The sequence below is a fragment of the Nicotiana attenuata genome, chromosome 3 (genome assembly GCF_001879085.1).
Source record: "Nicotiana attenuata strain UT chromosome 3, NIATTr2, whole genome shotgun sequence".
Classification (NCBI taxonomy): Eukaryota; Viridiplantae; Streptophyta; class Magnoliopsida; order Solanales; family Solanaceae; genus Nicotiana; species Nicotiana attenuata.
Window position 1 is genome coordinate 18,956,666 of NC_031991.1, and position 6,618 is coordinate 18,963,283.

A 6,618-nucleotide genomic window follows, 5' to 3' on the forward strand; every position below is an offset into this window, starting at 1 on the left:
ACCTATTTTTGTCATGTTACTTGAGCTTCTTTATCCATAATAAGAGATTATAATTGGGGCCTTAGGGATATGTTTGGCACGATGGATATTTTCGTGTAGTTGATATGATGTTGGCACGATGGTTATTGCCGTGCGATGTGAAATATGATTGGACGGTTGGTTGTTACCGTGGGAGAAGAATGGTAGTTGGATTCTTGTTATAATTAGTCATTCGTTAAGAACTTACATGCTCCCCAACTTGGTTTCTATTATTGTTTGCTGTTTTGTACGTTTGTTTCTCGTTTGTGTTCTTTATGTAGTTACCTCTTTATTTCCCATTTGGCATGTTACTGATATAACTGTGCTTGTACCTTGTCTGTTACTGTTACTCCTTCGCTTTTAATTGATTTACTTCTGTTACATGTCCTCTCCGAATTCATGCCTTAACTTGTTATTAGCCCGTACATGTTACATATGTGATTTGCTTATTAGATGTTTTGACCTGCTACGTGCTTTCACTTACTACCTTCCTTCACTTGCTATATGCCCTTACTTGCCACATGCCTCCGCTTGTTATATGATTTAACTTATTACATACATCTACATGATCCTTGTTTTTACTCGATGTACATGTTTCCACGTTTCACATTCTACATTGCTTTGCTTAGCCAGATCGGGTGAATTTTAAATTGGTTGTGTATATGTGCTTTGTGGAAGCCTTGTTTTTATATGTGGGAGACTAGCTTTTGGGTGCTATGTAGTTCACCTTACTTTGTGAGTTTGTATTCCTAGTTGACTTTCGCATGTTCATTTTCTTGGCATCATGCTGTAAATATCTTGTGCTTGGTTGTTGTAGAATAGTTACGTACGAACTTATGATATTATATGTGGGATTGGGTTGCCGCCGCAACGATATTGATATGATATATGGGATCGGGTTGAACACCGCAATAATGTTCATTGTATTGGGATCGGGTTGCATGCTACAACAAAGTTTAATTGATATTGGGATCGTGTTGCACGCCGCAACAGTGTTATTTGAGATTAGGACCGGGTTGCACGCTGCAATTATATTTATTGGTGATGTCTGGTTATGATCCTTGAGAGTACTTAATGATTATTGTTTCATTCATAGAAATGGGTACGAGGTTATCACTTCTTGCCATGTCTGTTAGTTGCTCCATAGCTCTCCAATTGATGCCCTTACCATTATTCTAACATATCTCTTGCCTTGTTTCTCCTACTTATTATCTGCATAGGTACATAGTAAGTGTAGACAGGTAATTTTTTATCCTCCCCGAGATTTTACACTTTTTAGCATTTAGATATTTAGTTTAGGACTAATATCATTATTTTAACTAGTTTTGGCTCTTTTACTTCATTTTATCACAAAATTGAAAATTACAATTTTTTTATTTAGCTAGTTGATATTTTATTTTTATTTTATTTATTTAAGTTCATTAGTATTTGTGTAGTGGTTTGATCTTTTGTCCGCATCCCTATTTTTAGTATAATCTTCTAAAAATACAAAAAAGTAGCTTTATTTTAATATTTAATTCCATTTTTATAATTTATTTCTTAAGTAAGGTTAATTAATTTTAGACTAAGTTTTATCTTGCTTTTAGCTCAATTAAACAAATTACCTTATCCCATTAACCAAAAAAGCCCAAACCTCCCTTACCCTTTAACAAAACCTAAGACTTCATTCTAAAAAGAACCCCATCCCCAGCTGTTTTCCAGGACCATCAGCGACAGACCCCTCCCCCCTCCAATCGGCTCTTCTTCAACATCAACACAAGACATAAGAACAAAACCTAGAGATCAACCTAATCTCCTACAGGAGACAAAAAGATAGCCGCAGCATAACCCCTAAAAACCTCCATCGCCGCCGCGTCTCCATCACCTACAAAACAGCGGCCACCTCCTAAAACCAGCAACATCTGGCCGACCGCCGGCCTCCCCCGTTGTCACACCACCCGCACACCCCACTGAGATCGACACCTACAGAAATAGTCGCCTATTACCTAAATCAAGAGGCAGCGGCAGACATCCCTACAAAAAAAAATAATAAGCATAATTTCTACGCCAAAAGAGAGATTCTGCCGTGAAAACATACAAAAAAAAGACAAAAAAAAAAAGCAAAGTAAAAAGAAGACAAAAAAGCGGCGGACATATAGAAATTGGAGACGTTACTCCATTTCCCATTTCTAATGGATTCCAACTTTGTATTTATTTTCTTTCCTTCGGTCTTTTCTCCCGATAATCCGTTACATGCTTTTCTTTAGAAAGATTTTTGATTCTCCGATTTTGGCCTGATTTGAGTATCTCCGTCGAGGTTCCGTCGAGGTTGTCGCGTCCAAGGTTTCCGGTCGATATTTGAATAGCAATCGAGGTGCTATTTGTAAGATTTGGTTTATCGTTCATCTGTGGGTTATGTTGTTGATGTATGAAGAGGTTCTTGCTTAAGCAAAATCCGGAGAAAGCTTTGCTACAGAGAAGGTCCAATTCTTTTCCCTTTCTTCTTCCAATTTTGTTTTGCCAAATTTGTCGTTTATTGAATGACTTTATGAAGTGTTCTTGCGATTGGTATTATTGTTTGCGTGTTAGTCTACTCCTAGTAGAGTAGTTGCTATTTTGGAATTACTGCTTCTTTAATTTTGAACATGGAAAATGAATTGGTTTTGAGTTGTTGGGTTTAGTTATTGAAATTGGAATTAAAACATACATTATCTTGAAAATAAGAATGGGGTTTATGTTTAAGACATAATTAAATGCACTTAAGTATTGCTATATCTGTTCTTATTTTAGTTCTATCTTTATTTTGTCCGCTAGGAACATGGTTAGGCCGTCAACATTTGGGTAGGCAAGCCTTAGGTTTTATTATTTCTTTCGAGGTGAGGGGTCGTTCCTTTAGTTGAATATATCCGGGGAATGCGAGGAGAAATTCGTCTATATTTTTATCCGGGGTATGCCCCGAAGTATTTGTATTTCAAGGCCAACAATGGAACACTTTGAGGAAGCATGGAATAGTATTTTTATTTTTACTTATTTTTGTTTTATTAGGTAGGGACGACCTCGAGCTCTTTTGATCGCTTATTTTCTTTTTCTGTTTTTTTTTACCTCAATCTGAATATTCTTTAAAGACAACTTGATCATGTACGCAACCGTACTAGTTACGGGATTCGGGGAATGCCTAACACCTTTTCCTCCTGTCAAATGAACCCCCTTACCCTAATCTATGATGGGGGCTTAGTTTTGGAGTCTAAAGTGTTTTAAAAGGAAAAATCATTTTTAAGAAAAACGGTGACCTGGCACACCAGAACCAATGTCAGGTGGCGACTCTAAGTTATTTCCTTTTGAATACAATTTTGTCACTTTTTAATTAAAAATCCTTTTGAGCTTTACAAATTCCTTTTATTTATTTTAAGAGGTTTAAGTGAGGTTGTAAAAGGGGTGTGACAGCTTTGGCGACTCTGCTGGGGACTTGCAGGTTCGAGCTAGTACTCTTGTTGGATTTTTAGGATATTCGGTTGAGGTTTTTATGTGTTTTGTTTGCTTTATTTGTTTTTTATTTTGTTTATGTCGTTTTGTTATTTGCTAGTTGCTTATTGGTTTACAGTTTTTCCTTTGTGTGTTACTGCTTTATAAAGTGTCATCATTTGCATAACCCTGGGTCTTTTTTCTGCAACAAGTCTTTCGGAGTACGTTTGAGCGTACACGGCCCTTTGTGGGTCACCCATGTCTTTAGGGGGGTGGCGTGTGAGCGTGGAGTGGGCGGACAGCTAGAGCAGCTGCCATCGACCACGTGACGCCCCGAATTGCCCTGTCTAGTGAACCTCAACCTTAGGTCAGCCTTTAGGTCATGCTTATTTGCATCATGTCATCTACACTTAGCAGGGCTCGGTCCTAGGCACCATGTCCCTTTATAGGAGGCCTATCCAAATTATGTCAAAATGGGCTTGTGGCCCCAAAAGACATTCAATCATTCCTATGTAATACATGTTGCATCTTTGAGGGTAGAAAGGTCATTTGGCGGATCAATGATGGTGAAGTATAAAAATGAAGCAAGTAGGGCCCAGTTATGATTTCCTTTCACAACTTTTTCAAGAAAAAGACAAAAAAATATTAAAATAAAAAATCCAAAAAGATTTTGCACTTTCAATCATTTTCTAAAAAGATAGGAGAAAAAGAAAATCCAAAAGGATTTTACATTTTCCATCATTTTTCAAAAAGACAAAAAATATAGTTTTTCCAAATTAATTACATTTTTTTATAAAGCTTCCCATGTCCGATCTATCCGAACTACGCATACCTGATTCTCGTATTTCCGGTCGGGATACGTAGGCAGCCCACATAGGGTCCGGTGTTCCTAGTAAGTCTGAGGTTCTTGGCTTCGCAGGGTCTTAGCCAAATCTTGCATGTCTAGCCACTTTTGGCCATATCGGGCTTGTAGCAAAATCGGGCTACTTTGCGAAGTGGCTTGTTGAACCGTGCTTGGAGAGTCTAGAATCCACAATCTCCTTACTTTAAGGCCCATTCCTGTTGAATTTGAGTGGCTAGCCACTTTTGGCCACATCGGCCATTCTTGCAAAATGGGTCATTTTCGCAGAAGTGGTTCAGTGACCCATCTCATAGGTCCTAAGTCCACAACAAGGTGTCATCTTTGTTTAAGGTCCATTCCTGTTGAATTTGCATGCTTAGCCATTTTTGGCCACTTAGGCCATGTCTACAAAATGGGGTCATTTTTTGCAAAGTAACTTTAGAGGTTATGATTCCTTGAAGTCTAAGGCCATATAGGCCTTTATGAGGTGTTTCCTTATTGAGTTTTGCACTTTCAATGACTTTTGGCTACGTAAGCCTTTTTGCTAAAACAACCTCATTTGTGACTTATATGTGTCCAATAGGATGTGTTATGGCCTCAAATAGTGTCTCGAGTCGCTAAATCTGCTTGGTCTTATTTTTTCATTCAGGTATGGATCAGTGTACCGGAGCTTGAGCATGGCAGATGCCCCAGGACCATCCAGTCAGGATCATTATATTTATGAATTGCTTGAGGATAGATTTTATATTTTGAGTCTGTTTTCATGTTATCTTTTATTTTCTAGTCTTGTACAGTTGTATCGAGTCTTTTAGTTGGTGTCAGAGCCTGTCATAGTCTAGTTGAGTTCGTCGAGTCTTTTGTTATCGTATTTGCTATTTTGTATGTGAAAACCAAAAAAAATTAAATGAAAAATCCAAAAAGATTTTTTTTAAAATTTATTTTGTCCATTACTATTCCAGAACTACGCTTGATCTGATTCATGAGGGACATGATACGTAGGCAACCTACATAGGGTCCGATCGAATCATTATTAAAAAAAGGAAAAAAGAAAAAAAAAGATAAAAGTTGTGGGATGCGAGAAATGAGAGGAAAGAAAAGAGTGACAGTTAAAAAGAAAAGAGAGGAAGGAAAATGAGCGAGCCAAGAAGTACTAGAAAAGAAAGAAAAGAGAAAATTGAAATGAACAAAATTGGGATGATGCCAAATGGCCTTGTGACCCTCGAAGTCATTCTAGAACCATTAATCATTGCTAGGGGCATTGCACGCAATGTGATATTTCTATATGATAAATGTCCTAACGCTAACATGTAGACTTTGTTTTGCTCCTCTTTGTTACTTTCATCATAATAGAGGGTGGTTAGTTTGTGGCACTTTTGCGATTTGTCCATACAACACAAGGTCAAAAAGCAAGAAAGTCATGGCTAGCAAAGACTTGGATACAGGAGTTGTTGACCCCTCAAGGGACATTGTGGAGTCGGAATTTGAATTGAAAGAGGGGGTCCAAAGGCTGAAACAACAAATGTCTGAAATGTGTCAAGCATGGGCCAATGGTCAAGGACCACCCCTTTTTTATGTTTTCCCAGAGTTTACACCCATCTCGACTACTACCTTTCCGGTTTATTGTCTGATCAATTCTATCCATTTAGGTTCAGCCTTTATCCCAATTGTACGACTATATCTGGAACTTCTATTGCGCACTCCCAAAGTGTGCCATTGACAACCAATCAGACAACCACTACAGTTATGCCCTTCTTCACCATCTCACAACCGACGGTAGTGCAGAGGAAAACTCATGAGTCACAATTTGGTACGCAGCAAGAACAATGCCACTCTATTGAGTACCACTCTTACCTATTTGATCTTCCTGCAAATATTGAGAAGCTTGGCCGAAAGATAGCACCGGAAGAAATAACCCAAAGAGTGAAAAGATTAGAACAACAGTTGAAAAACATACAAGGGCTGGCAGGTCAGAAGAGTATTGCCTTCAAGGATCTATGTATGTTCCCCGATGTTCATTTGCCACTTGGTTTCAAGACTCTCAAATTTCAAAAGTATGATGGACATGGAGACCCCATAACCCACCTGAAAAGGTATTGCAATCAACTAAGAGGTGCGGGAGGAAATGAAGAATTACTGATGGCTTATTTTGGGGAAAGCCTTACGCGTGTAGCCTCCGAATAGTTTATGGGTCAAGACACATCTTGCTGGTATGTCTGGGATGACATGGCCCAGGCCATTGTCAAACAGTTGCAATATAAAATTGACGTCGCCCTGGACCGTCATTCCCTGTCAAATCTATAGAAGAAACCAACTGAAAA

General features: G+C 38.4%; 1 long non-coding RNA gene across 1 annotated transcript; it reads left to right on the forward strand.

The window, feature by feature from the left end:
* LOC109223369 lies at positions 1,627–5,234 on the forward strand. Its single transcript, XR_002067553.1, has 2 exons — positions 1,627–2,478; positions 4,950–5,234. It is a non-coding gene; the product is annotated as an uncharacterized LOC109223369 (long non-coding RNA).